Source organism: Galeopterus variegatus, unplaced genomic scaffold (genome assembly GCF_000696425.1).
Source record: "Galeopterus variegatus unplaced genomic scaffold, G_variegatus-3.0.2 Scaffold995, whole genome shotgun sequence".
Lineage (NCBI taxonomy): Eukaryota > Metazoa > Chordata > Mammalia > Dermoptera > Cynocephalidae > Galeopterus > Galeopterus variegatus.
In genome coordinates, this window is record NW_007727106.1 from 454,597 (window position 1) to 477,595 (window position 22,999).

General features: G+C 37.1%; 2 pseudogenes; one reads left to right on the forward strand and one right to left on the reverse strand.

The window, feature by feature from the left end:
- The first annotated feature begins 418 nt into the window (after positions 1-418).
- On the forward strand, positions 419-1,336 carry LOC103591597 (annotated as a pseudogene).
- Positions 1,337-17,483: 16,147 nt separating this feature from the next.
- LOC103591599 lies at positions 17,484-21,064 on the reverse strand (annotated as a pseudogene).
- Positions 21,065-22,999: the final 1,935 nt, after the last annotated feature.

Genomic DNA, 22,999 nt, shown 5'->3' on the forward strand with positions numbered 1-22,999 from the left:
ATGTTGGACATTCTAAAAGAAAAAAACCTGCCAGCCAAGAATGCTATACCCAGTAAGGTTATCTTTTAGAAACGAGAGAAATAGTGTATTTCCCAGAAGAAGAAAAACTGCAGGATTTCAGCACCACACGACCAGTCCTACAGCAAATCCTTAAGGGAGTTCTATATCTGGAATCTTAAAAAGAATAATCATTACCATGAATGCACAAGAAAGAACAATCCAGTGGTATAATAAAAATGCAAATAAGAAACTATATATTACCACCTCAAAAAATCAACATGGCAGCAGCAAGATGGCAGTGGCAGCAGAGGCAAACAGAGCAGCTCCCATGATGGATTTCTGATAACCAGACAGTTCCACAAGAAGTGACTTGGCAAGACTGCTTTTTTATCCTAAAACTGGGGAGCTGATTGGCACCATGAAGGTCTTCTGTGGGTGGGCCAGTCTTACCATGGGATCTGTGGAGTGGGTGGAGGAAGATGAGCACTGTGATTACCACCAGGAGATTGTGAAGTCATCTTATGTAGATATGCCACATGACAAAGAGAAATATAAAATAATACCAGGGTATCCAGGGTTCTGTGAGCCAGATCAAGGACAGAGGACAGATGGCCTTGGTTCTGGACATTGGCACTGGCATAGGACTCTTGAAAATGATGGTGGTCACAGCAGGTGCTGACTTCTGCTATGCCATTAAGGTTTCTAAGACTATGGCTCATGCTGCTTTGAAGATTGTGGAGAAAAATTGCTTCATTGATAAGATTAAGGTTATCAACAAGCATTCCACTGAGGTGACTGTGGGGCCAGTTTGTGACATGCCATGCCAACATCCTGGTCACAAACTTGTTTGACACAGAACTGATCAAGGAATGGGTGCTGCCTTCCTAAGAGCATGCACACAGGTATCTCATACAGGAAAATAGTGAGGCAGTGCCTCACAGAGCAACTGTCTATGCATAGATGGTGAAGTCCAGAAGAACGTAGTCATGTAACAAGCTGTTTCCCATCCATGTTAAGACTGGCATAGGAAAGCAAGTTATTGTCCCTCCCTTGGAACTGGAGAGGTGTCCTGGTATGACCTCTGTTTATGACACTCAGCTGAACCAGGTGTCACCCACTGACTTTACTGTCCTCAGTGACATACTGCCTATGTTCAGTGTGAACTTCAACTCAGTAAGTCAGCAGCCTGCCATTGCAGGATATTTGAATCCCTGATATCTGGCCAAGCTCAGGTAGGTTTCTCCAGATGGGATATTGACATGTACCCTGAGGGAAGATCAAGTGCACCATGGCCCCCTTCTGGGAAAACTGAGATCCAGAAGGGCTCCAGCAATGATGTTTGAGCTGTTAAGAATTTGAAAGCTGCTGGTCAGTGATGGAAACCTGTCCAACACCCATGGAGTCCTGGGAGATGGGTGCCAGGGGCCCTAGCCCCACCTCTGCTGCCACACATCCAAGCAAGCAATGGAAGCCAGCCCAATACCTGGGGATGCCATGGGGCTGTAAGACCTAGCCCCATGCACACAGTTGCTGCCACCACTGCACATCCAGGCCAGTGACAAAAGCCAGTCTGACACCTGGGAGGTCCTGGAATATGGGGGCTATGGGCCCTAGCCTCACCCATATCACTGCCATACATCCAGGTCAGCAACAGAAGCGAGCCTGATGTCCCGTGGACCCAGGGAGACTGAGGCCCTGGGCCCTAGCTCCACCCCAACATCCAAGGCTGCTGCACATCCAGGCCAGTGATGGAAGTTAGCCTGACACCTGGGGGTCCTGGGAGACAGAAACTATGGGCCCTAGCCCTGCCATTTCTACCACCACTGCTGCTGCACATCAAGACCAGCAATGGAGCCAGCTCTATAACCAGGATCCTGAAAGACAGGGGCCAGAAAAGCTCCACCCACACCCACAACCAGATCCTAGAAGATACTTATTAACCACATGCATTTCTTTGGGTGTGTGATTTATCTGCTCATGTCCTTCACCAAATTTCAGCTTAGAATTTTCTAATTCATTTTTGAGAGTTCTTTTTGCAATTAGGATATTAATGTTTATGTGTTTAAAATAATAATCACTACCATGAACACACAAGAAATAACATAACCTACTGGTAAAAAACAAGTGCAAACAAGAAAGAATGAAAAATAAGATCTTATCACCTCAAAAACCCAAAAAACATTGAAGAAGAGTAATAAAGAGGAAGAAAGGAACAAAAGATATTTAACTTATCTAAACAAAAACCAATAAAATGGCAGGATTAAGACAATACTTCTAAATAACAGCCTTAAATATGAATAGCTTAAAATTCCCACTCAAAAGACACACACTGAAGGATTGGATTAAAAAGCTAGAGCCAACCATACATTGTCTTCAAGAGAACCATCTTACCTATATAAATTCACACAGACTAATAGTGAAAGGATGAAAAGATATCCCATGCAAATGGAAACCCAAAACAAGCTATTGTAAGTAGCTATTCTTACAACAGGTAAAATAGACTTTAAAGCAAAAACCATAAAAAGAGACAAAGAAGGCCATTGAATAATGATAAAAGAATCTATTCAGCAAGAAGACATAACAATCATAAATATATATGCAGCCAACACCAGAGCATCCAGATATATAAAGCAAACACTATTAGACCTAAAGAGATAGACCCAAATATGACAGTAGTGTGAAGACTGAGCACTCCTCTGTCAGCACTGGAAAGATCACCCAGGCAACAAATCAACACTGAAGCACAGGATTTAAACTACACTTTAGACCAATAGGACCTAGCAGATATCTGCAGAACATTTCATCCAACAAATACAGAATATACATTTCTCTCAACAGCACATGGAACACCCTTCAGGATAGACCACAGTTAGGTTACAGATCAAGCCTCAGCATATACCAAAAAATTGAAATCATCCCAAGAATCTTTCCAGACCAGAATGGAATAAAACTAGAAATTAATACCAAGCAAAACTCAGGACACTATACAAAAACTTGGAAATCAAACATGTTCCTGAATGACCTATGTGTCCAAGAGAAAATTAAAAAGGAAATAAAAAATTTCTTGAAACCATTGAAAATAAAGATGCATCATATCAAAAACTGCAAAAGCAGTACTAAGAGGAAAGTTTATTGCAAGTAATGCTTACATCAAAAAAAATAATAATAATAGAAAGATCTCAAATTAACAACCTAAAACTGTAGCTCAAAAAATTATAAAAATGATAACAATCCAACACCAAAGTTAGTAGATGGAAAGAAATAACTAAGTTCAGAGCAGAACTAAATGAAATAGAGATCTGAAAAATGACACAAAAGATCAATGAAACAAAAAGTGGGTTTTTTGAGAAATAAACAAAATTAGCAAACCATTAGCTAGGTTAACAAAATAAGAGAGAAGACCTAAATGACAAAAATCAGAGATGAAAAAGGAGACATTACAACCAGTACCACAGAAATACACAGAATCATTAAAGACTACTACAAAAAACTATATACCAACAATTTTGTAAACTTGGAGGAAGTGGATTAATTTCCAGAAACACATGCAAACTACCAACAATGAATCAAGAGATTTAAAAACCTGAACAGACTAACAAAAAAAAAAAAAAAAAAAAATTGAAGCAGAAATCAGCAGTTTCCCACCAAAGAAAAGCCCAGGATTGGATGCCTTCACTAGTGAATTCTACCAGACCTGTAAAGAGAAATTAATACCAATTATTTTCAAGCTATTTCAAAAAACTGAAAAAGATGCCACTGTCCCAGACTGATTTTATTAGTCCAGCATCACCTTGATACCAAAACCAGACAGAGATACAAGAAAAAGAAAACAATAGGCCAATATCTTTGATGAACATAGATGCAAAAATCCTCAACAAACTACTAGCAATCAGAATATAGCAACACATCAAAAAAAAATATGCACCATGATAAGTAGGATTCATCCCAGGTAAACAAGGATGGTTCAACCTATGCAAGTCAATAAATGTGATGCAGCACATCAACAAAATCAAGGACAAAAACCTTATGATTATCTCAATAAGATGCAGAAAAAGCATTTGAAAAAAAATCAACATCCTTTCATGATAGGCTCTCAGCAAATTACGGATAGAAGGAAATTACCTAAAACAATAAAAGCAGTATATGACAAACCCACTGCCAGTATCATCCTGAATACATATAACCCGAACAGGAACAAGACAAGGATGTCCACTCTCACCACTCCTATTTATCATAGCGTTATAAGTGCTAGCAAGAGCAGTCAGTCAAGTGAAAGAAATAAAGGGCATTCAGATAGGAAAAGACAAAGTGCAACTGTCCCTGTTTGCAGATAACATGATCCCATGTATAGAAAAACCTAAAGACTCTACTAAAATCTCTTAGAGCTGATTAGCAATTTCAGTAATGTTGCAGGAAACAAAATCAACACGTAAAAATCAATGGCATTTTTATTCTCCAATAGTGAAGTAGCAGAAAAAGAAATTAAGCCCATTTAAAACAGTCACCAAAAAAATAAAATACCTAGGAATCAATTTAACCAAGGACGTGAAAGATCTCTACAATAAGAAGTACAAATAACTACTGAAAGAAATTAAAGAAGACACAAAACGGTAGAAAGACTTTCCATGCTCTTGGATTAGAAGAATCAACATTGTGAAAATGTCCATACAACCCATAGTGATCTGCAGATTCAATGCAATCCCTTTCAAAATACCAATGACATTCTTCATGGAAATAAATAAAAACAATCCTGATATTCATATGGAATGCCAAGAGATCCTGAGTAGCTAAACCAATCCTGAGTAAAAAAAATAAAGCCAGAGATATAACACTACCTCACTTCAAATTATACTACAAAGCTGCAGTAACCAAAACAGCATGGTACTGCCATAAAAATCGACACTCAGACCAAAGAAACAGAATAGAGAACCTAGAAATCAACCCACATACTTATAGCCAACTGGTTTTTGACAAAGGCAACAAGAACATACACTGGGGAAAAGACTGCCTCTTTAATAAGTGGTGCTGGGAATATTGGACGTCCATATGCAGAAGAATGAAACTAGACCTGTACCTCTCATCATATACCAAAATCAACTCAAAATGGATTAAAGACTTATATAAGACCTGAAACTGTAAAACTACTGAAATAAAACATTGGAGAGCACTTCAGGATGTGGACTGGGCAAAGACTGGGCAAAGACTTTATGAACAAGACTACAAAAGCATAGGTAACACAGGTAAAAATAATTTGGATTATATCAACGTAAAAAGATTCTGCACAGCAAAAGAAACAATTAGCAGGATTAAAAGACAGCCTACAGAATGGAAGAATATATTTGCAAATTATTCACCTGACAAGCAATTAATATAATATCCAGAATATACAAGGAACTTAAACAATAGTAATAGACAAGTAACCCAATTTATAAATTGACAAAAAAGCTGAATAGGCATTTGTCAAAGGAAGATATATAAATGGCCAACAGACACATGAAAAAATGATCAACATCACTAAGCATCAGGGAAATGTAAATCAAAACCAAGTTGAGATACCATTTCATTCCTATTAGACTGGCCATAATGAAAAAACGAGAGGGAATAATATGTGCTGATGATGATATAGAGAAAGGGGAACCCTCCTACACTGTTGTTGGGAGTGTAAATTTGTGAGCCATTATGGAAAACTGTTTGGAGTTTCCTCAAACAAGTACAGATAGAACTTCCATGTGATACAGTAATCCCACTGCTGGGGATATACCCAAAAGAATGGAAATAATCATGTCAAAAGTTTATCTGCACTCCCATGTTTATCTCAGCTCTGTTTACAACAGCCAAGAGTTGGAACCAACCTAAATGTCCATGGTCGCATGACTGGATAAGGAAATGTGATACATATACACAATGGAATACTACTCTGCCATAGAAAAGAATGAAATTCTGCCATCTGCAGCAATATGGATAAACTTAGAGAAAATTATAAGTGAAATAATCCAGGCACAGAAAGAGAAATATTGAATGTCCTCACTTGTAAGTGAGAGCTAAAACAAATGAACAAATAAATAAAAAAGAAAGATGCAACAATCACAATAATTCATTGACATTTCAAAAGGAGAGAACAAACCAAGGTCACCAGAGGTGGGAAAGTTGGAGGGCAGGGGGTGATAGAGACAAATTGGTAAAGATATACAAAAAATTATTGTATAATGTTGAATTACTAATTATCCAGATTTGAGCATCACATTATTGCACATAAGTATTGATGTTCAGTGCTGTACACCATAGATATGTACAATCACTTATGTTTTAATAAGTAAATAAGAATTATATTATGACTGAATTTCATGTGGTTGTTTATGCAGTTTGTGCTGAATTCAGCTAATCTGATCTGTCAAGCTCATTTCAGTATATTACTGCCTCTACAGAAACTCTTTTTCACAAGGAGTTTCTTTTTCTTTTGCTGAAAAATTCTGCATTAAGTATATTATTTAGGTGAAAATGAATTAAGGGTTCACACCCTACTGTACTTCAAACCAATTGATTGCCCCAACCTAGTCAGAAATAGTGGTTTAGATGTTTTTCTTAACTGATGAGAAGATTTATTATCTTCTTATAGCTTGATTGTCTCTTTTGATTCCTCAAAATAGCATCCTTAGTTGGTTGACCGTTTTGTTGCCTAGGCCTTGTTACTGAAAACATGAAAACATTTCTTCTTTCCTCCATAATCCAGGATAATCTTCCCATCTCAAGATTCTTGACTCAATCATATTTACAAAGTCATTTTTACCATGTAAGGTAGTATATTTATAGTTTCAGGAAATTAAAGTGTGGGAAATCTTTGGGCAGCCATTAATTTCTCTATTGCAGTCACTAATAAGGTATTAGAACAACACACCTATGAAGTTACAGGTGTTTTGTGAGAATTTAAAAACATGTGGCCAAGCATAGCTGAGTTTAGAAAGGACATTAGATTTTAACGTACCTACTTACTATATTCACATAGAAACAGACTTGACTATGCACTTAATTACTTTAAATTGAATGAAATAAATTCCCTCAACTGAAACACATATATCATGTGTCTTAGCATTGCTATTAAGTAGTATTATTCAGATCTTGGCAAAAACACATTACAATGACATTGGCAAAATCAATTAGCACCTACTTGCTCTAGGCATGTCATTGTGCCAATGAACACATTAAATGTCATTAATCTCTTTGGAGATGGAATCTGGAATTGCTTATCAGCAATGTCTGAATTAGTTAGACTTAATGCCTCTATTATAAGGCAAATCCCTAACTCTTTGTCTTTGTTATTGTTTTTGGTCTTGTCTATATCATCAAAGGAACCTAGAGCTCAAGGATGACTTCAGAGATGACAGAGCTTTCTTTCCTGCAGCATTAAGTCAGTGATTATTGATTGCTAGATTGCTGGGTTGATTGATTCAAAATTTTTATTGGTTATTGCTAACTGCCAAGCACTATGTAAGGAAGGGAGAATTAGAAAAAAGAAATGTAATCTCCATTTGCTTCTTTGTGAGGCTTACAGTCTTCCAATAAGGAGATCCTTGGAATTTCCTTGGTGGTGTTTTTAATGACCCCAATGTCCAAACAGTTAACAGGACATTTTGGCCCATTCACAAAGTGTCCATTCCAAGAAAAAAAAAAAAAAATTGCAATGAGCATGGTTGAGCTAGTTTTGTTAAGTAGTGTAGTTAAGCCATATCTGGCCAGCTAGATATCATAGCAAACCTATCTCATCTATTTGGGCATGAAAGTCACTGTCTTAGCTTTTAATACAAGAATAAAGAAATCCTAAAATATCCTAATAGATTGGTGGGTCAAACAAATGGCATTGCAAGAGAAATCTGTCACAATGTGTTTCTAAACAACATGAAGGTAAAGTGCTGCTAGTTATCTAAACATGACTCCCGAGCTCTCACACAGTGCCTGCCTTATACCTCAGAAGCTGCTTTAAGAAACAAAATGCCCTATGACTCTGCAAGGGCAAACTGAAGCTTTGATTTTATTAATGCAAAGTTATTTTAGGCTCTCCATTGCCATATCAAAGTTACGTGACTTTGTTCAGTCACTAGTTCTGAAAAAATTCAACATATCTCATACTGTGGTCTACTTACGCCCTTCTCTTGTCAATTCCACCCTATTTCAATCTACTCAGCTAACATACATTGGAGTCTTGTGGCCAATATGATATCAAAGTAATTGGTTAAAAAATAGAAAATTCCATTGATAGACATTAATTTATCAGTTGTACTATTTTTTTTTTCTCTGAATTAACTTAGGGTTCATTGATCGATTGGCCTGTTTTAGACTCAGGTAAATATACTTCTGTAATGTAATTATTGCTATTCACATTTAGTGAAGTCAAGTTTTAGTGATAACGGAAAAATATTGATTAAATTCTTACACTTTCTAAACTGAAGTCAGGTATGTTTGAAGGGTCACCACTATTTTAGTCTCACAGACACTGTAGTCATGCTTTCTGATGCTGTATGATGAGACACATACAATATATTAATAGGTATCCCTCCCTTATCTTGTGGGAGAATTTTATTTACTAGTTCTACAATTTCTTTAGTACCTTATGTTAAGAAAAACACTGGGTTCGTAGTACCACTAGTTCCTACTAGTTACCGTCATCAAAGGTTTGCCTTTCTCCTTGAAATTGCTTGTCTCTCATCCGTCTATAAAGTACTAATTTGGGAAGAGAGTAATCTCAGGCCTGTGGACAGTGGTGTGCTGGTACATGTTTAACAACTGCATCTCTGAAAAAAAAGGCTTGATGTTATGGGGTGAACTGTGTCCCCCCAAAATGTGGACCTTATTTGGAAATAGGGTATTGCAGATGTCATTATTAAGATGAATTCATACTGTAGTAGGGTGAGGCCCTAATCCAATATGACGTGTGTCTTTATAAAAATAATGCCATGTGAAGAGAAAGAGACACATACAGAGGAAAGATGATATGAAGAGTCACACAGAAGCAACTCTCAAGCTGATTTGGGCCAGCACCAGCACACCACTGCATGTGAGTCAACAGACCACACCCAATCTGGGATGCCTGTAAAAGAAGTGAAGAGATAAGTGGGGTAAACAGAAATGGTCTATTACTAAAATAATATTCATGCTTTTGTTTATGTTCCACTCTCTAATCCAATGGCATTACTTAAAGAAAAAATACAAGTAAATTAAGTAAACCAGAGGTTGATAATCTATGGCCTGTGGTCTGCTTTTGTATGGCCATCGAGCTCAGAATGTTCTTTGTTTTTAATGGTTTGAATGTGTTCTGAAAAAGAATACCAAGAGAGAAGATGAGGAGAGAATAGAGGAGAAGAAGACTGAACTACTTAATATTTGGAAATTTACAGAAAAAATTTGCCAGCCATGAAAGTAAAGAGTAATTCGTAGCAGAGCAGCACCTGGTCAAGTTAATTCCACTTAAGGTAAAGGCATTTGGAAAATTTTGGTAGGATTTGTGTCATTGACCTCAGGACTACAATTGGTATTCGCATTTAAGTGTTAGCTTGAGTCTGCTGGCTCTGAAGGAATATTCTGGGCACTACTGATGGCTCTTCTTCTATTGACTTAGTTTAAGCTAGTATAGAAATTATGTACTTAGAAATATATATGGTCTCACCTGTTTTATCTTTTGGCACCAGTATCTGTAAAGACCCTTGAGGTGACAAAGGGCAGGAATTCTCTTAGTTCCCTGTGTAAATTATAAGTAATCAGCCTAATCCCAGCAGCCTGCAGCTTAGATTCTTCTCTCTATCATTACCATTGCTTACAAGGGTAGTCAATGTAAAACAGGAATGCAAAAATCTATTAATGTTATTATTATTATTATCATTGTGAAGTAACTGTTCTTCAAAACTTCAAGGCTCTTCCTGCATAAAAATAATTAAAAGTTTTCTATATAATAGCATAGATAAGAAAAAAATGTGATTTATATGTCATACAAGACTTAATATATAATGATCTTTTAGAAAACAATATGAAAAATGTAAATATCCCAATAGGAAAATGGGCAAAAATTAAAAACATATGTGGCCAATTAGTTGAAGAAAATTGTTCTAATATTACTGGTGTGATAGAATTAATTACCAACAAATTACTTGGTGTATTTTTTCTCATTGCATTTAACACTAATGAAATGAAACAAGAAAATTTCTATACATTCAACAATATTTACTGAGCATCAAATGTGTGCCAGACATTGTACAGTACTAACCCCTCAGGAGTATTAGCCAGGACTTTGTTCCTAATATCTAGGCTTATCCTTGGGTAGGGACATGCTATCAGTTCTTTTATGTTTCACTAACTCTCCACCCTGCAACAATAAGAACAACAGCAAAACAGCAGTTCCAGGTGCCCTGGAGTCAATCCTGAATAGACTTTGGTTGAGAAGTCCTAGATTCAAAGTCAGGACCTCAAACACATAGAAAGGTCTGGTAGTTTACCCAAGAAGATGAAGCAGCCAGGTGGTGAACTAGAGTGTGCATGGCCTGTCTAAACACGGTGGTTACTACTAGCTCCAGGAAATTGTTCCCGTGCAAAGAATGTAGACCAGTGTTGCTAGATCTTTGGGGGCAGGAAGAGTTAGTAAGTCTGCATTTTTATGTGGAAGCTCCCAATTTTTACTTGTTGGAAACTAATGTTGAAAAAATGTGATGGCTTTCAAAAAGGCATCTTCATTATGCTTGTAGAATTTAACATTGACTTGTAGAAATTAAATTTGGCTTGTAGCTCTGCATTTCCCTTGTAGAAGTTTGCAACCTCTAGTCTAGGCCTTAGAAGGAATGAAGATTAGTCTTACCAACCCTCAGGGAGAGATTTGGAGGCTTTGTGATATGAAGACCCCAAGAAGAAAGTCCAAACCAGGAAAGCTGGTGCTCTCAGACTAGAGGAAAAGACAAGGAATAGTGGGTTCTACTGATGTCAGAGGTTTATACTGACGTCACAAGCTGTGCCTTGAGGTGGCAGGGCCTTGGATGCCAATAACTAAATGAGGTAGGACACTTAGTGCTGTGTTTTGGAGAGCAGTGGGTGGGGAAGGGAGGGCAGTGCTCACCACTGAGACCCTGAGATCCTGAGAATTGTTATTAGGAAGAAGATCTCTATAGCCAGCTATAGCAACAGTTCGTGAAAAGTCATGAAGGAGCACAATTCAACAGTGCCACTGTGGGACAAGAAAAGCCATGCTATTTACCAAGATCAGTCGCATTATCAAATAACATCTTCTTTGTTTCTCCTAAATTCTAATTTCTAAGGTTTTGTATTTAATTTTATTTTAAAAGGATCAAAGCAAATATACGCAATATATTGCATCCTATGTGTACAGAGCAGTCTGTATGTGCTACAATAGAAATCAAGAAACATAAATTAAGATATTATGCTTTTTATCTAAAATTTAGCAAAAGATGAAAAATGAATGGGACAGTATTGTATAACATTTTGAGTCATAAATTTTGATTACAAATACCAGTTCTGCTTGCCTCCTTTGTATCCTTTGGCAAGCCATGATACCTCTCTGAGACTCAGTTTCCTTATTGATGAAATAGAGTTAAAGATAAAACCTACTATTTAGGCCTATTGGGAGGATCAGTTAAGATATTGTATTTACAGTGTTTAGAACAGCACCGGGCATATGGTAAAAGCTTGATAAATGTTAGCTCTAATGACATAATTAACATGAAGAAAGCGTTCAGGGTAATGCAGTGGGGAGATGCTGTGGTTCTGAGGACTATGGGAAAGAAACTATCAGCATGGCAGTGAAATTGGCATGGCCCAGCAAGAGAATGGACAACAGGCATTTTTGGGGAGACAAAGTCAATGAGAGTAGGGTGGATCGGAGTTCGTGAGTGTGAGCCCAGTAAATTAACATGGGAGACAGGAGGAGTGAACTGAAATAATGCTACCAGATCAGAGTGAATCTTTGAAGAGATTTTCCTTTCAGGAACAATTTCTGTGACCTTCAGGTTAGCCTGTTTTCAGATGCAGCATTATGAAATTTCTTTTGAGGATTAAAATTCTCACACTGGCCTGTCACATGCTTACACCTTGACAAGAAGTTAACACATGTGACATGTGCCCTTCCCTATGTAGAGACTCGCTGCAGGGCACAGCTATCCCTGAAATGGCCTGGAACATACGTTTAACTTTTGTTAATGTTAATGTTAATGTTCCAGAGCTAAAGCATACTTTGGAACCTATATATAAAGTCTGAGACTTTTATGGCCAATTCCTATGCTGAATTTCTGAATAAAGTTTTAAGGTATAAAAATATGTTTTATTTCACTGTAGACTAATTTAAGCTTGATTACAAAAATACATATGGTTATTTTTAAATTCAGTGAATGTGTTTCTAGTTTATAGAATGAAATTTTATAGGTTTCACAGATTTGAAAAAAAGCCGCATATCTGGGTAGATGATATATAGTTCTGGCAAAATTGCTCTTCTCTTTAATCCCTGGAGCAAAGAACATGATTTTTTCCAGCAGGGATTTTGTGGAGATCTCATCTTCCTTTCTTTATATTAAAAGCAACTGTGCATTGATTTCCAAGCACATCTTGCCATGTTCTTTAACATCTCGTTTTATTTTTTCTTGAGTTATTTAAGGTCACTGATTTTGAGTGAATCTTAAAAAACAAAACAAAACAACAACAACAAAAAACCTTGGGAGTTGAAGACTCCACAATAGCACAATATTGGCAGCTATATCCGTTGAATCACATTTATTCTATTGACTTTTCAGTGAATGACTTTTTAATGGTAACCAAAGAAAGCAGCAAAGATACACCAATATGTGGTAAATTAAAGAGTACCTACTAACTCAACAAGAATCAGTGACTTGTATCCATCAAAAAGTTACTTATATAGGACAATGAAAATAAAAGTGCAGCCTTTTGGAATAATTGACATTTTGGCAGCTGACAATATTCAAGCAGTGAAATGTTACTGGAAGCAACTTCCAGGAAAAAAATGACATTTTAAAACACAAATTGTTAGCATACAAACATTGTTAACAAAATTGTTAACAAAAACAAAGATTTTGGGGGGGGGAGAGTTGAACATGGGGGAAGTTGGCTCAAGGTAAGGAGAATTATTACTTGCTAAGTGTGGAATATATCAATATTTATAAAGCAAATGTATTTCACAGGGCCTCCAAAGCTCTGCAGTTTCAGGTTTAGCCTAACTTCTTAAAATTATATATAGAAATGTTAACCTTGCAAAAGACAGGAAACTTTCCTCAGGCTAGGGTCTCTGATGTGGATGGAGCGTTGTGGCACAGCAAGGTTGCTGGCTCAAGGACAGACAAGCTACTGATTGATATGTAAAGATACTGGGAAATTGCTGTAGGGAAAAACAGTGTTTGCTAAGATCAAGCTTTTGTTGGTGGATCTACTTAACCTTTTGCAAATTGCATTATGGAATGTCACCTTGTTATTTCACTGATGTTACCAGCCTTTACTGTTAAACTGTAATTGGTCATAACCCCACCTATGTTCTTTTTCTGTACTTCCTGGTCTGGAGAATAAATGCAGGGTGAGAACCCCAGTTCGTAGTTAATTTCCCAAAAGGAAAGAATGCCTCTCTCTTGAGGGTTCCAGAAAATTAACCCCTTCGGGGTCTCTCACTGCTCAGAAGAAATGGGCTTTGAGTAATCCTTTTGTGTCTCTGTCACCCAGGGGAAGAAAGGTGACAAATCTGTGTGAGGCAAAGCAACAGCTAAGAATTACTATGTTCCACTTACTGTGTTGGCATCAGAACATACCTTATTTTATTCAATCCTAACAATAATTATATGAGGTAGGTGCTATTGTTACCTCTATCTTATAGGTGAAGAAACTGAGAAGTTAAGATGGTCAAGGTCATGTGTTAGGGACGGTAGATTCATGGTTGTTTGGCTCCAAAGATTGTTCTCTCAATCATTAGTATTTATTGGGCACATTTCATTCCTTCCTGGTAATCATTTGCTATAGAATGACTTTGAGCCAGACAAACTAAATTGGTCAGAGGATTATAGTAAATGATGGTACAATAATAATAGCTTTCAGTTAATGAGCATTTTTTCATCTTCCATGTACTCATTTCTTTTTGAGTCATCGAGGTTTTTTTTTTTTTTTTTCTCCCTACCTACCACACAGGCTTTTTAAAAACAGCTTTATTAAGATACAATTAACATACCACACAATTTATTCATTTGAAGTGCTCAATATAATGTTTTTTAGTATATTCATAGATACGTGCAACCATCAACAGTCAAATTTAGAATATTTCATCACCACAAAAAGAAACCCTGTACCCTTTAGCTATTATCCCCTGATGGCAATAACTCACATCTCAAGCCTTAAGCAACTATTCAACTACTTTCTGTCTATAGATTTCCCTGTTTGGGGCATGGCATATGAATGGAATCATATAATATATGGTCTGTTGTGTTTGGCTTCTTTCACTTAGCATAATGTTTTCTTGGCTCATTCATGCTGTAGCATGTATCAGTATTCCTTATATAGATTATCATATTTTGTTTATCCATTCTTTGGTTGATGCCCATTTGGGTTGTTTCCACCTTTTGGCTATTATAAATATTGCTGCCATGGACATTAACATACTACTTTTTGTGTGGGCATGTCTGTTCATTTATCTTGGGTATATATGTAGGAATGGAATTTCTATATTATATGCTAACTCCGTGTTTAACTCTTAGAGGAACTGCCAAATTGTTTACCAAGGCGGCTGTACCATTTTACATTCCCATACGAGTGCAAGAGGGCTGTGATTTCTCTACATCCTCACCAACACTTTTGATTTGACTTTTTGATTCTAGTCATTGTAGTGAGTATGAAGTGGTACTTCTGTGGTTCTGATTTGCATTTCCCTGATGACTAATGATGTCAAGCATCCTTTAACGTGGTTGTTGGCCATTTTTACATCTTCCTTGGAAAAACGCCTGTTCAGATCCTTTACCCATTTTTAAATTGGGTTATTTATCTTTTTATCATTGACTCGTAAGTGTACTTTATATATTCTGGACACAAATCCCTTATCATGTATATGATTTGCAAGTCTTACCTCCCATTATGTGGGTGGTTGTACTACACCCTTTTACATGCATTATTTCATTTGATCTTTACAGTGGCCTTATGAGGAATTATTCACACCCCCCTTTAGAAAAAAATGAGAAAACAGGATGAGTAGATAAGTACCTATCCTAACTCAGAATGCTAATAAGGGATGATTATGAGATTTGAGCTCACATTTTCATTGGGAATTCAATTAAAGCTTTCCATCTCTTGCCTGATACTCACATACACTGTAAGCATTTGCCAAAAGAAATTCAGTCTTATGGTTGCATTGTCCTGCCTGTGCTTCACCCCCAGACATTCCAGTGGTTAAACATTGAAAAGAAAAACACTTTGGCAATATTCTTTAAACTGATTCTCTGAGGACAGTGCTGATTCTCAGCAGGAAGGTCTAGCCGCAAAACCCCTGAGGCAGGTTGAATTGATGTTCTAAGTCAGGATTTATAAGCACAGGGAAATGTTCTTTTAAAAGACAATGAGAAAGAGATACCTTTAATGTCAGCCAGATGCAACCATGATTTTGATTAAATCTTTGCTGGTATCCATACTTAGGTGGGAACATCTGCGGACTGATGAGCTCCCTAGAGTTTTAGCAGGTGAATTTATGTTGGAAATACAACTCCAAGTGCTTCTTCCTGAGGAGAGAAGTTAGAAAAAAAAGCTCATTTACCTTTCTTCCATTTTTTCTCTAACTGCCATTTAGGAGGCCTAAGTAAATGTATTCCTGTATTGAGATAATACTGCTCTTTTCCTCTCAGCCTTTCTGCAGCCCCAGCTTTGGCTTTGCAGGTAGGTGCACAGTAAGTGTCGGTGCCTGGGCCACGTGTGTACAGGCATCTTAGGTTGTCTGAGAATAGCCCTATATACCCATAAGAGCAACCCACTGCTAATATTTTTCATCCACACTCACATTCTCGAACACACACACACACACACACACACACACTCCTCTTCTTTCAAATCTGCCCTCTTATTTTTATTTATTTATTTTTGGTGGCTGGTCAGTACAGAGATCAAACCCTGGACCTTGGTGTTATCAGCACCAACCTCTAATCAACTGAGCTAACCAGCCAGCTCCAAATCTGCCCTCTTATATATCTTTATTAGTTTATCTTTGGAAAGCTGGGTCATCACGCATGATACATGGTATTTAAAGGAAACATGTTTCTATTGGCGTTTCTAGATTCTTCTGGGCTCTACTCAAACTTAATTGAACAAATCTCCAGGCAGGAGGGCTTTATTCACCTCCCAAACTTCCATATAATTACAAGGTGCAGAAAAGAACAGTCCTAAGTATCTCTTATATTCCAGATAAATACTGTAGACTGCAGCTTTAACTGGTTAGTCACCTTCTTTTGAGACCATCAGGATTAATTTCATCTTGTCATATAACTTTTACTGAAGTCACCATTTTGCAGATTATCCATCATTACCTGGACCCTTATCCACATACTGTTCTACACGTAACAAAATTCGCTCCAACTCTCTCATCGTCATAAGCCCTTCTTCTCTACCTTCTGTAACTCAGTCTATCATTAAGAAACTCCCAATTAGTTTCAAACTCTTCTCTCAATGTTCCCCTCATCCCCTTGTTGTCACTGAAATATGAATTTGCCCTGAGGAGATCACTTCCCCAGCAGTCTTCTTAAGTGAACACTAGTTTTCCTCAAATACCCCAGATCAGAGGGGAAATAGGTGGCTGCTTTGTTCCTCATTGTCACTAACAAATTATTTGCTTCTTTCTCCTTCAAATTCCAGAGCTCATGTGATATTCACACTACTAGTTCATGCCATGTGCTACCCCTCCTTATGCCTTTCATCTACTGGTCTCCCAGTCAGTTCTTCTCATTCGTTAAATGCTCCAGCTCCTGAATCACTGTCCTCCTCTCTACTTTTATTACTGCCACCATTTTGGCAACTTCAACATCTATGTGGACATTCATCCAACATTTGTGGCTTTTCCAATCTTTAATGATATTTTCTTCCATCATACTTAAGCCACTTACTTTAATGATCGTGTTCTAGACATTGTTACTCTCAAAACTTATGCCAACTCTGAAAACTTAATTTTATTTTATGTTTTCTTTTTTAATAGTATATATTTTATTAGTTTGTACTAATAAAGCTCATATTACAAAGGCAATTTAGTGGAAGAATCTTCCTTTTGATATTTGAATCATCTAAAATAACACAAGCATACATTAAAAAAAAATTTTAGGTAACAACAAAAAAAGACGAGTTAAACAACAAAAATTTTTTTCCTTTCTTACAGTTGGATATTGAAGTGGACCTAATTCGGTTTTCTTTTTAAAAGTCTCCAAAGACAAAAGCAGCTTAGAACCTAATTAAAATGAACACAAAAATTGTTTACTAAACTACTGGTCTCCAGCACCATTTTCTGTTTTCTGTTCTTTTGATGCAGGTCCTTCTTTGTTTCTTCTCTTGTTCTTTTCACTGGTCCAGCTGGACCACTTTCATCATGTTCATCATCACTGTCAAATTTAGTTTTCTTGCCTTGAAACTGTACTTTTCCTTTAGCAGACCCAGGCTGAACAACTTTATTTCCTTTTGCTTTTCCTTTAAATCTGTGACCTTTTGACTTCCATTTGTTTAGAGATTCTTGTTGATCGTCTACGATTGTTTTCAATGCTTTCTTTCTCCACCTCTCCTTCTAGTATTTCCCAAGTCACTTCTCTGTTCCTTAATTGCAGATTACCATTATTTGTGTCTTTGGCTTTATCCAGTGCTTCCTTGGCCTTTGCTTTAAATAGAATTATTTCCTCTTTTGCTCCTCTGACAAAGTCTATCCATTTTATTTCACCATGATTTGAGAAAAGGATATACAAATCTTCTCAACAGGTCTGATCATCTAAGTCACCCCAAAATTTCAGCAAGCATCCAGTCTTTTCTTCTAGAAATTTCATTTCAGTATCTTCTACTTTATTTTGCTTTCTTCATTTTTTTTTTTTTTTTTTTTCAAAGTAATCATCCTTGAAAAGTGAGAAAAGGATATACAAATCTTCTCAACAGGTCTGATCATCTAAGTCACCCCAAAATTTCAGCAAGCATCCAGTCTTTTCTTCTAGAAATTTCATTTCAGTATCTTCTACTTTATTTTGCTTTCTTCATTTTTTTTTTTTTTTTTTTGCAAAGTAATCATCCTTGAAAAGTATTAGCAGGTCCATGTCTTTGTACTTCTGGCCAGGGGTATCTACGACCTTCTTAGCACATTTAATGCTATCAAACACAGCAAATATTGACCCCTTAAATTCTTTGTGCAATGTTCTTCTCATCTGAATATTTAGTACTTGACCTTTATCTTCTAACCATTCTTTTATGTCATCAAGGGTTGCATCAGCTGGGAAGCTTTTAATATATGCAGACCTGTTTTTTACATCATTTTTATACTCATCAGTCACTTCAGGGAGGGGTTTGCTTGGAGATTTTCTGATTTTAGTTTTATCTTCACTGATTGCCTTGGATTTGCTCAATGCTTCCACTATTACATTAAAGTCTGTTGTTAGATGGTTTAACCTGTTGAATTTTATCATTATCTCCAAAGGTACCCAACCTTCATCTAGTTTGATCTGCTCCTTTAAAAATGTGTCCCATAGCAAGTTGAAGTCTCCAAAATAATACTCAATTCGATGACAGATTTTGGCCTCCGGAGCAGCGATTTATTCATTATTACCATTTTCAGCCACTGTGGCTATCTTTAAGATGCTGGTCCCACAGATCTGCACCACAGGCTCACTAAGAACAACCTCAGGTCCCTATTTTCCCTGAAATCTTAATTTTAAAACAAACTTCTCTTTGGCTACTTGTACCTATCCTTCCTGCCAAAATACCTCCCTCAAATACATGTGTAGATGCACACACTCCAACTTAACAATTTTTCAATTTTCAGACTTCCAACATATTAACTCTCCCACTTTTCACCATCACCCTCCCTTCTCATGCCTCACTTCCTCATTTCTTACCAATTTTGAGTTGATAGTCCATCATTATTATCACAACTTTCATCATCGTCATCTCCCTACCCACTCTCTCTCCCTAATACTTTCGTAGCAAAACTGCAACCCTTGTTAAACCTAACTATCCTCCTACTTTGTTCCTGTACATATCAATGGGTGTTTCTATAGAAATTTACAAGACTAGGTTGATCTCACCTTAAATTCTTGACCATGTATTTCAAATCAGCAATCCTCCCATACTATGTGTCTTTTCCCACTAGTGAAACCAACTATTCAACACCTTATCCTGTCCTCAATTCTTCAAAACCCCACCCTCTCATTTCTGTCATTTGATGACCTTATCTCTTCCTTCACTGAGAAAACAGAAGTATCAAGAGAGAATACCCTTATATTTTCACTGCTAAATTCAACATCTTACCTGGATTTGTAACCACACCATACCATAATTATTTTCTTCTTTTCTGTACAGTGTATAATACCTGTTCTCATGTAAGGCCAACCCTTCCTCATTTACTAAGGATCCCATCTACTAGTGCTCTGAATACCCCTCTTGCTTTCTCAATAATTTTTCTTCTGCAATTATCCTCTTGCTCTTTTACAACATTAATTTTATTGAACTGTTTACGTCAGCACACAGATGTGCTCTAAATCTAACCTCTTAAAAATATGATCTCTTGACCCCAAATCTACCTCCAGCTATTTTCCTGTGTTTCTCCTTTTTCTTTAGCACCAAACCTCTCACAAAAAAATTGTCTACCCACCCCCACTTTCTCACCTTACATTTCCTTCTTAATACAAATCATTCGGTAATATATTAAATCTTTCCCACTCTTTTATTTTTTTCAAGGTTACCAATGACTTCCATAACATCAAGTTTTATAGTCATTTGTGTGTTCCCATATCACCACTGAAAAGTATTTAACGAGGTTGACCATTTTTTCCTTCTTGAAACAGTATCTGCCCTTAGCTTTTGTGATACCCCATTCAACTGTTTTGTTTTTTGTTTGTTTTCAATTCTTTTGGTTATATATACCTAGTAATGGAATTGTTGGGTTATATGGTAAGCCTATGTTTAACTTAATGAGGAACTGCCAAAGTGTTTTCCACAAGTGCTGCACCGTTTTATATTCCCACCAGAAGTGTATGAGAGTTCCAGTTTCTCCACATTATCACCAACACTTATTTTCTTTTTTAAAAAAATTATTTTTATAACAATCCTAGTGGATGTGAAGTGGTATCTCTTGTGGTTTTGATTTGCACTTCTCTATTGACTAATAATGTTTTTATTGTTGGCTATTTATATATCCTTGAAAAAATGTCTATTCATGTCCTTTACCTAACTTTTAATTGCGTTATCTTTTTTGTTGTTGTTGAGTTGTAAGAGTCCTCTATGTACTCTGAATACTAGGTTACTAGACTTTTACCAAATATATAATTTGAAATTATTTTTCTCCCTTTCTTTAGGTTGCCTTTTTACTTTCTTGATGGTAATTTTTTGAAGAAATGTTTTTGTTTTTTTTTTTCAGATATGATATAGTCCAATTACTCTTTCTTTGTTGCTTGTGCTAGTGCTGCCATTTCTAAAAAATAAAATGCTTAATTAAGTTCTATATGTTTCTGATCTCTAGCACTCTGAAAAGAAAGTCAAATCCATGCATTCAACAGATATATTTGTGACCACTTACTATGTACCAGGCCCTACTCTAAGTAGAGAGAAAGTGATGAACGGGACATTGTGGCAGAAATTGCCAGCTGATCTGCCACATTACAGTTATCCTCTTCTGATTAGCTTTCATTTCTCCTTCTCTCTTGTAGTTATAGTGACATGAGTTTTTGTCAATGGAATGTGAGTATGAGTGATGCATGCTCCTTCTAAAACTGGCTGGTAAATATTTCCATGTGTCCTCCATGTTCTTTTCTGCATCTGCAATTGGAATGGAGACGGCATCAGGAATCCCAGCTGAAGTGGCCAAAAGTGCCATTTTGCCACTTACTTCAATAGGGTTGTGATAAGGATTAAATATGGATATCATTACTGCTATGGTTTGAATGTGTCTCCTCCAAATTCAGGTGTTGTCAATGTTGTATTAAGAGGTAGGCACTTTAAAGGCTGGCCCTGTGGCTCACTTGGGAGAGTGCCTTGCTGGGAGCACCGAGGCCGTGGGTTCGGGTCCTATATAGGGATGGCCGGTGCATTCACTGGCTGAGCATGGTGCAGACAACACCGTGCTGAGGATTGTGATCCCCCTACCGGTCAAAAAAAAAAAAAAAAAGTAGGGGCTTTAAGAGGTGATTACACCACAAGGGCTCTTCCCTTGCAAATGAGATCAAGGCTCTTACAAAAAAGACTTCATACAGTGCTAAGCTGACTTGCCCTTCTGCCTTCTGCCATGTGAGAACATAGCATTCCACACCTTCACAAAATGCAGCAACAGGGTGCCATCTTGGAATCAGAAAACAGGCCTTATCAGATAGCCATACTTCCCACTGCCTGGATTTTGGCCTTCCCAGCCTTTAAAACTATGAGAAAATAAATTTCTCTTCTTTACAAGTTACCCAGTCTTAGGTATTTTGTTATAACAGCATAAATGGGCTAAAACAATTGTTTAGCATAGTTTCTACATATACTTAGTGGTCAATACATGTTAGTTTCTATAGTTATTATTACAGTCTTTCAATGCTTCAGTTATCATCTGAGGTGGAAAAAATGTAAGAAACCCCACAAAATTAAGCAGATTGTGCAATTAGGTCCACATTCCTGTAGACTCAGTGTCTTGCTGATGGTAACGGTCTTTATCTTTCTGCACAATTTCTATGTCGATGAACCAAGATAATTCTAAGCTACCTTAAAGAATATTTAAAGGACCATAACTGGGGAAATGCTAATCTGGTAAAATGCAGATTAAACCCAAAATAACATGAGAAGCTTGGTTATAATGGGTATGAAAATTCTAAATTGTGGTAGAACATTTAGCATTTACACAATACTGTTCTATAAGAGAGTTCTATAGTAAAGAGTCTGACTCAATTTTCCACATTTGACTGCTGACAACTTTCAAGTTCCATCTTATCTTTTTTTTTTTTACCTTCTTACCTGTATTTGATAGGAAAGCCAAGATGATCTTTTCTTTAGGGCTAGTGTGAAGTTCAAACCATGCAAACCCTGGCCTATGTGTGGAAACACTCACCCCACTCCTTCACCTGCTGACTACCGTAAAAGCCAAGGCAGTCTCCTTTCTCTGTTCGCTCAAGCCATTCTTCTACCTGCTTGGAAGCCTGTACCAATCTATCCAGAAAGCCTCATTATGTGAGTAATAAGCTTTTTCATACCCTCTTGGTGCATGCATTATCAGTCTTAACATTCAAACCAAATTTTGGGTATAGGGGCCATCTTGTCTATGTGGATTTATCACACAATTGATCCTGTGAACAGGATATTTATGCACGACCCACTACCATCAGGAGTCTTTTTTCTCTTGCTTTAACTTCCTAGCTAGTTCCTGCTGGGTAGCTTGTGCTTTGAACTGTACTGCTTTGTGCCACATCAGTGGAATCCTACCAAGCCTCTGCTAAAGATTTAACCAACACAAGTCAGAAGTTTAGATAATTGGCATTTAATGACAGGAGTATTGGGCTGTAGCCCTTCTTAAAGCAGCCCTGGATCTTGTGTCTCATCCTGAACCTGTGAGTCTCAGATTGAATCATGTGTCTCAATTCAAACATAAGATGTGACTGACACTAGGCTCAAAGGAACAACTTTTTCCTTGTTACCATTGATTTTGTCTCAACCAGGTGTTAACCCTCTTTCTTTAGAGAGCTCAGGAGAAAGACTGACAGTTTGTTTTATACAGAAGCCCATTGGGTGGTCACTTATGTGGAGGAAGAGCAGTTACTATGTGAAATGTAGAGGTCACACT